We start from the raw sequence: 8,942 nt of genomic DNA, 5'->3' as shown, positions 1-8,942 counted from the left end.
TCTTTTGCTTATTTTCTTTAATGAGGTGCACAATCTGCTCTCGGGCCTGAGCAAACTTTATTCCCCAGCCCTCATTAATAATTTTTATGTCCGGCTGGCGCTGTTGTCTGTCTTCCAGCTCTTTATTTTGGGCTTCCATTTGTCTACACTTGTCCTCCAGTTGAAGTTTCTCTTCTTCAATTTGTTGCATTTTTTTCTGGAGAAGGTAGTTTTCCTTCCTACTCTCCTCTAATGCCCTTTGGAAGGATGAGACGCCATTTGGGGAAATCGGCCGGCCACGCCAGGAAGGAGAGGCGGCGTAATCTTTTTGAATTGCTTGTTTGTTTCTTGGAAACATGTTGGAGTTTCTATACGATGACCTTTAAGAGCTTTCCAAATGTTTCTGTGGTGAACGTTTTGTAGGCTGCAAACACAGATGCTGCTGAAACGAACTAAAACTTGCTGTGTCTCACCCCTATTTAAGGAAAAATATCAAAGGACTTAAGATTCTTAAGATCTCCCTATGACATCATCACTCCCTAAGCCAATCAGATTGTCACAAGACATTTTGGAATGGGGTATTTTTTTTAAACTGTTTTCAAATTTAACTTAAAATTTCAGTGTTTCCTAGTTGTGGACTATTGGTTAGTCCAGCCGATTAAGAAATTAATTGTCACAAACATCCCTAATATTATATAACAGACAACAGAAAACAAGACAAGTTTTTTTTTTCTCCACAATAGAGCTATAATAAAAGTTTTTTTTTAATTATCCTACATTTTATAAAAGGGAATATTTATTAATGAATATGTATTTAATTAAAAAACTCTCATCATCTAAAGGGTTTAACAAAAAGGGGGAGCTTCCTGCTCGAAAATGAAATGCCCCCATTTTTCTGGGCGTGGGTGTTTAACTAATTAAAAAGAACAAACAAACAAACAAACATCTGTCTCCTATTTTTTTGTGTCACACAGTAAAGAAGCATCAATATCTGATGAGAAGACATTAATTTGTTGGTGTTTGTGGTGTTTGGTGCAGTTTTCCTGTTTTCTGGGTTGTTGTTTATTTACAGTGGAGATGAATATCTCTAACAAGTTGATTTGTTCACATTTGCACGTCTTAATTTTTAAGAGGAATGTGTTTTTTGAGTTTGTACACTATATGCATGTAAGGCAACCGTTTCCTTTTTCACTATTTTTGTGTGGTGCATTTTTCTATTTTAACAAAAGGGGAACAAAAGACATTTAAGTCGACCTGAGATGATTTGTTTAAATGTTTACATGGTCTTACTGAGGTGATGCAAAGTGAAACATGCTTTCTTTTTTTGGTAATGTGCTGGAAAAGCTTGAAAATGGACCTTGAATGTGCTTAAAAAGTGCTTGAATTTGACCCTGAAAAAGGTGTATGAACCCTGCATATATTGCAGTATTTACAGTTTATAGTAGAAATTTCATGCCAACAGCTAATCTTTATTTTGTTTACTGGGAAATGAAATGCTGCCAATTCACAAAGCTGGTTTTCAGCTGCACTTCCTGTTGTAGACTTGTGATGTACACAGGCTCTGTTCCAGCACTCAGCATGTTCTTCCTTATTTTCTCCACCAGGGGGAGTTCCTAAACTATGACATCCTGATAGGAGTGAACCAGGGAGAGGGGCTAAAGTTTGTGGACGACAGTGAGGACAACGACGGCATCTCAGCTGCGGCCTTCGACTACACCATCTCCAACTTTGTTGACAACCTCTACGAATACCCAGAGGGTGAGGACGCCACCTCTGTACACTGCCACTTTTCAGTTATTCCATTTTACAGCCTCCTCTCACTTAAGTGCGTTTTGCAGCATCATCAGGTTTTGTCTTTTTAGGAGCCGCGTTTGTTGATTTGTTAGTTTTTTCTTTTTGCTGTATTCATTAAAACAAACGGATAATCCTCAAAATGACAAATGTGGGCAATTATCAAAGCATACATTACAGTTCTGATAGCTTGAGTTCACATGAATTTTCAAAAGAATATGAAAACCTGTCTTTAAGTGTTTAAAACATGCGAGTAAAGAATGGAATCAGTAAAATGTGAGCCCAGTGAAGTGCATCAAACAAGACAAGCTCATCCACATCACGGCGTGTCTGCGCCTTATCCTTTGAGGCTCTGTGGGCAGTAATGCTATCATCCCCCAGGTAGTCGGCTCCCAATCTCAGCGTCGTTGTTTCTGACAGGTCGGCCTGCGAACCCCTCACAGCCGGACCACAGTCACAGTACAGACATGTTTGGATAATGCAGTCATGCTTCCTCTCTACTGCCTGTCACTCGTTCTGTTATCTGAAAGACTTTTTATCCTCTCTAGATTTGTCACTCGCTTCCTGGCTCTTGGTTCATCTCACCAACGTGTGCTTTGGTTTCATATCTTTCGATCAGACCGATCTCTTAAAAAAATTCTCGCACTGCTGTTACTTTATTCTTAGCAGTTTTTCACTTTTATCTTTCTTCCCCTCCTGTGCTTCTTCACCAGGCAAAGACATCCTGAGCAATGTTCCCTCTAAGCTGCGCACTGCTGGCACGGTCTCTGCGCACAGAAAATCTGCGTTGCGCACAAAAAAAATCTAACCTGAATTGAAATTAAAATTAATACTTTAACAATTCTGTTTTGCAGTGTTAGTCAGTAAGTGACTGGCTGCTCCCGTATAGGATTAGAACGATGCCACCGTATCCCATATTCCAGCCAATAATGCGATTCACATTCGTATATACGCAGCCAATCAACGTCGTTGACAGGCTATGACAGCGTCCTTATGTACCGACACCGTAGTTTTAGCAAGCAAAGCGGCGTGGCTGATGTGGAGTGAAGTCACGTTAATGACAACGTGTACAACCATTGGAGATGTGAGCAGGACAGACGGAACAAATGACAGAAAAAGTGTGGACTTTATACCAGTTTTTAAATTGTGTTGATAGGCCACATAAAACCAGAGTTGTGATAAAAATATGCAATGTTTGGTTTTCTTCCTGAATACTACCGTTGTTTATATTTACTGCGGGAAGAAACGGTAAAAACGGCGTTTTATTTAAAAAAAAAAAGGCTCGAAAGCACTCTCCGCCTGTGAGCAAAAACAAACCCCCACCCCCCTCTCTCTTTCCTATTGGTCGAAAAATGTACCATGTCGACCAATCAAAAAATGATATGGCAACGTGGCATCTAATTGTTAAGAAACGGGGGGAACTTTTAGGAGTGACGGTGGTGTTTTGAGATGTGAGAGATTTGAGACGTTTAGCGCAAATCTTGTGTAGTTAGTGTGTAGTGTAGCCAATAGTTTTGTTGTGTGTGTCAGAACAATGAGGCAACTGCTGAATGTTACAGGTGTTACAGGAGTGATACATCTCCTGCAGGCCTGCAGGTGTCAGGCTGTTGTTCTCCTTTATCTCATAGTGGACAGAAATTATTTTTTGGAGTGGCACAAATAATTTGTGTGGCATCAAATTTGATGCAGAACAGCTGATTGTTCTGTAAATAGTTTGAAATGTTTATTTAAAAAAAACGCATTGACTGCATTTAAAAAAAATAGCTACAAAAAACTTTGTTGTTTGCCAAACTGAGTTACTTTTTTGAGGAGTAACTATATAATTAAATTGCCCAGCATTGGTAATTATATACTATATTTTGCAGACAGAGAGTTACAGGACTCTCTCCCAGACCACAGACTCATAATACAAGTCAGAGCTTTATAAAAAAAAAAAAAGAAAAAAAAAAAAAAGAAAGTTGTGTTTTCGAAATTGGAGTTCAAGTTATTTTTACTTCCAATAGTGTTAACATACTACACAGGCCAATGGCTAGATTTTTTTTTTACATTTTCATTGTAAGTGGGCTAAAGCAGTTTAAAAGTAGTCTAACATAAATGTAAATGCTGTAATTTGATTATTTTAATAAACTATGTAACTTGGATGGATTAGATGCTGGCGTGACCACAGTGCACACGTCTGATGTCGCTTACAGTGGTCCAAGGGACCGCTTAGGGAGTTTGTGTGTTTGCTCAGACACATGAAAAATTAGAGGGAACGTTGATCCTGAGGGAGACCATTAAGTTCATGTACACAGACTGGGCGCACAGGGACAACGGCGACATGCGGCGGAAGACTCTGTTGGCCCTGTTTACGGACCACCAGTGGGTGGCACCAGCTGTGGCCACTGCCAAACTCCATGCCGAGTTTCAGTCCCCAGTTTACTTTTACACGTTCTACCACCACTGCCAGACCGAGACGCGGCCCGAGTGGGCCGACGCCGCGCACGGGGACGAGATACCTTACGTGTTCGACGTACCGATGATCGGTGCCACGGACCTGTTCCCGTGCAACTTCTCCAAGAACGATGTGATGCTGAGCGCTGTGGTCATGACTTACTGGACTAACTTCGCAAAGACTGGGTAGGCCTCATGTCATAGTAGTGTAAACTGTACCTGTTACTGTATGTTCTCTGACAGAACTACAGGCTTATTGTCACAAAACACGGAGTGTTCAGGTAGCAGGACCCCAAAGCAGACTCAGAACACCGCAGCTCAGAACTATGTACAAGTTTTATTTAACTGAGGAATCTTTTCACAAAGCTAGGAAACGAAAAACTAAGGCTCATGCCACGGGGGGGAACGAGGAGCGTGGAGCCCAGGAGCACTGTAATCGGGACTGTGGGGAGACTGCAACAGAAAGGGGAGACACAGTTAACAGCACGCAGGTTGCCAAAAAAAAATGGAAAGCTAGACTCCATAAGTTGCCGAGGCTTACAGGTAGAGCAGGACCGTGGAGCTTGGAGGGGAGAGATGCCCGGGAGGGGAATCCTTAGGGAGGGAGGCGGTCAGGCAGGAGGACAGGCAGGCCACAGGCTTCCACGCCGAATGCTGGTAACACTGGAAGGAGACTTACGGACTGGCGAGGAGAAGCCGTCAGAGCTGGCTAAAGTAGTCCTCCGGTGATTGCCGTAGATGAGACGCAGGTGGTTTGGAGGCGGCCCAGCCCGAGGGTGTGGCCACCACAGCCTCCCACGGCTCCCAGGATGCCAAACCACGGGCCGTGACACTTATCAAGCAAAGGTGTTGATTTAGCTGTAGACTTTAATGTGTTTCCAAAGTGTTTCCGTTTTGTTACAGTTCAGGTAAATTTATCTAAGTCTGTTAACACGTAACAGGACTTAAATGGCTCAGGGCTCAGTCTCTGTAACACTTTAACCAAATTAAACATAATCTCAGATTTTACATTTTTTGAAGAAGTTGAAAGAAACTAAACATCATTCAATCTGTAATCTGAGCTAAAGAGAGAGCGAGAACAATCAAATTACAGGAGAAAGAAACAAAAGTTAATGAAATGTAGCAGCGACATATAAACACAGTTGGATGATGAAGTCAGTGCATCATGGGAAGTTTCCCACTGCACACTGAGCCTATATCAGCAGGACTGTGGGTTGATTTAGGGTCGTGCGCTCCAGCTATGTCAAAAATGATCAACACAGATGTAACATGAAGAGCCTTTCAAGAACAGAGAAATTGTGGTGTGGTGATCGCCATCCCTTCAGGTCCCCTGACTGATCACTGCTAGAGAGGTACAAAGAAAAAACTGAAATATTAGCGCCTATATTAAGAATGAAATGTTTCTTGCGATGAGCTGTAAACAATTACAAAATTAATTACATTAAATTAAATTAATTAAAAAATTAAATTCTTTGATTTATTGAATTGTTTATTGTGGTAGAAATCCTACACTAAAGTGTTTCTACTGTTGTCATGTGCTTTGCTTTAACACTCTAACAGGCGATGCTACCATAGAACTGTTGCAGTAAAGTATGATAGTGGTGCAATAATAGCAGCTGCTTATTATGGGCTGAATTTGCCGGCTGATTTAGCTTAATGTCATCTTTTTTGTTTTAGTGTGAATCTGTAATTAAAATGCTTATAGCCTTCTAGTCCTCTTGAATACTTGAATCTGGGTTGCTAGTTTAATTCCCGTGTGGCTTTGAAGAATTGAACATACTGGTTCACCAAAAGCATCCAGATCCCAGAGCAGCCGGTTGGTCTTAGATAGTTTAAAGGTTGCACAGAGAATGGGCCCCCTGTCTGTATTCAGTGTATTGATGCCACATGTTACTTATAATGGAGACTGAATATAACTTTGAACTGAAACGTTTAACCTTTATGCTCCACCAGGGACCCCAACCTGCCCGTCCCTCAGGACACCAAGTTCATTCATACCAAGCCCAGCCACTTCGAGGAGGTCATATGGACCAAGTTCAACTCGAAGGACAAGCAGTACCTTCACATCGGTTTGAAACCTCGTGTCAGAGACAACTACAGAGCTAACAAAGTGGCCTTTTGGCTGGAATTAGTCCCTCATCTTCACAGCCTGCACGACGTGCTCTTTCCCACCACTACGCGCTCCCCTGCAGGCTGTGACCCCGGCACCATGAGGCCCAGAAACAACGTTCCTCGAACCTCTCGTCATCCTTACCCTACCTTCCCGTCGCTCCTCTTCCTCAACGTCCTGGCCTTCGCCGCCCTTTACTACAAGCGTGACAAGCGGCACGAGATGCGCCGGCACCGGCTGTCCCCTCAGCGGGGCGGCCCCGCCAACGACCTGGCTCACAGCCAGGAGGAGGAGATCATGTCCCTGCAGATGAAGCACTCGGAGCACGACGCTCACCACGACATGGAGCCCCTGCGGCCCCACGACATCCTGCGGCCCGCCTGCCCTCCCGACTACACCTGGCGCTGCGCCGCGCCCCCGACGACGTGCCGCTGATGACGCCAAACACCATCACCATGATCCCCAGCACCATCACCAGCATGCAGCCTCTTCACGCCTTCAACACATTCCCCTCCACCGGCCACAACAACACCCTGCCCCACCCCCACTCCACCACCAGGGTATAGTAGGGACAGGCCCGACACAGCGCCACCTAGGGACCAGGAACACTGGCTCTGCTACCGCTCTGGAAGGGAGGCCTCTAGACGTGGGCCTTCGTTCTGTCCTCTTATTCTCTTCTTTCTCCAAAAGCAACTACACCTGCTGCGTCATGTGCTGTAAAACTTGGCAGCTCCCTCCACTGGTGGCATGTGGAGGTGCAACTGAAGTGTACAGCAGCAGATGAGCAGTTTGGGGTGGGCGTGGGGTGGGTGACTCAGATCTTTCAAAGATACTGTTTTCAAAGACGGTCTGCTGTTTCCAGGCTCAAGACCTCCAACATTTGTCAAAGGGACGAATGCTCTCTCGCTCCTCGCTGTTTTCTCTTTTTTACGTTGGCGTCATCTCTTTTTCCATCTCCTGTGTGTTATGTGCACATTATGCTTCTCTTTTCTACATCCGTGTTTTATTACTGCTCTCTTCCTCTCATGTGACACGCCTCCCTCCTGCTCTTCTCTAAAAATTCCCGATCTGCTGAGCAGTTTGGAGGGGGGAGGCGTACACTAAACATATAACTATGAAAACACTGATATCTTTCATTCTACCAGCATTTTTAGGTGCCAAGTAAGTACTGCTGTGTTTCAATTCTCATCGAGGGAGAAGAAAATCGAAAGAAAAATAGAGTATCGCTATTTACCGTCAACTAACAGAGTTCTGTCATGTTCTCATGACAAAGTGCCAAACTGGCCCTCAGTCGTGATTTTCTTTCTTTCATCTTCTCTTTTTTTGTTGTTTTGTTTGAAGCATTTGTTTCATTGTTGTTTTTTATTGTGTGGAAAGAATTTTTCTGAAAATATAGATATAGAGAAATGATATTATATATAGTTCTATATAAAATGTGTACAAAGGAGAAAGTATATAAAAGGGTTTTCTCAGTGGGGGATCTATGCATGAATTATTTTTAAAGACGCGGGGAAAAGGACACTGTACCTGTCGATGCACGTTTCCCAAAATCTAAACGAGTCATATCGCTCCATGTTTGCTACTTTTGGTTTTTGGTTTTCTCCCACAGAGTAAGAGCATCGCAGGAGCTCCTGAAGTCAAACGACGCCTCCCAGCACTCATTTATTAAAACGGAGTCGATGCCAAAAGACTTAAACGTTAGAATCAAAGCAACAGCTGTGAACTCAGTCATGGTGTCATGTGCAGCCCTTCATCTCACTGTCACTACTTTTTCTTTTTAGGGTACGTGAGGTAAAGCGTCCGTCGATCTAGCTTGATTGTACAAAATTATTTTTCTACGTTCTTAACAAAACAGAGCAGAGACTGATGCTGCTCCTGTCTGACCCCTTATTTCTAGCACATGTGTATTCTGACTGACGTGTGTGTGTGTGTGTGTGTGTGTGTGTGTGTGTGTGTGTGTGTGTGTGTGTGTGTGTGTGTAAGAGCGGCTGTCACTGTGTGAGTGTGATATCACATCTGCATCACTCAAGCGTAGGCGGGCCTGCGTCAGACAACAATAAACAAAAAAGCAGAAAAAGGCCAACAGTAAAAACTCAGACTCCAGCATGAGCTCCTTCCTGCTGCTTAACCAAACACCTTCCTCCATATCATCACCGCTCCCTCCCTCCTCCTCTCTCCATCCTCCACCACCTTTGTTATTTAACACCAACACCCCCTCCACCCCCAAACTGATAATCAGGAAATCTCCCAAACACCTGACTTCACTGTGTCGACACCGTTCCTCACTATTTCTGACCTCAGTTCAGCTCTGCTACTATCCTCACATTAAGGGTTCATTCACCTGCCTGCAGATGATCTGTGAGCTCGTCGGTTGTAAATTAAACTCTAAGCACACTGAAGGTAACCGGGAGGCGTTCAGGGCCTGCAGTGCAGAGCTGCAACATCAAAGAAAGGGATGGGGGCTCAGATCTCCTGAACAGGGTAGAAACAACACGGTGGGTTTGTACTGTTTGTGATTCCTGCTCCGTCACTCTGGTGGAGACGACTGCAGCTCAGCAGCACTCCCTGCTGATCCTCTGATGAAGATGTCAACAGTATGTAAACTGAGCTGATGTGCTGCTGTTTGAGC

General features: G+C 43.8%; 1 pseudogene; it reads left to right on the top strand.

Moving 5' to 3' along the window:
• The first annotated feature begins 354 nt into the window (after nt 1-354).
• LOC134637935 (neuroligin-2-like) lies at nt 355-7,088 on the top strand (annotated as a pseudogene).
• The last annotated feature ends 1,854 nt before the right edge of the window (nt 7,089-8,942 follow it).

Source organism: Pelmatolapia mariae, linkage group LG10_11 (genome assembly GCF_036321145.2).
Source record: "Pelmatolapia mariae isolate MD_Pm_ZW linkage group LG10_11, Pm_UMD_F_2, whole genome shotgun sequence".
Taxonomy (NCBI): Eukaryota; Metazoa; Chordata; class Actinopteri; order Cichliformes; family Cichlidae; genus Pelmatolapia; species Pelmatolapia mariae.
The sequence above is the reverse complement of the archived record's forward strand: the minus strand, read 5'-3'. Positions and strand labels throughout refer to the sequence as shown.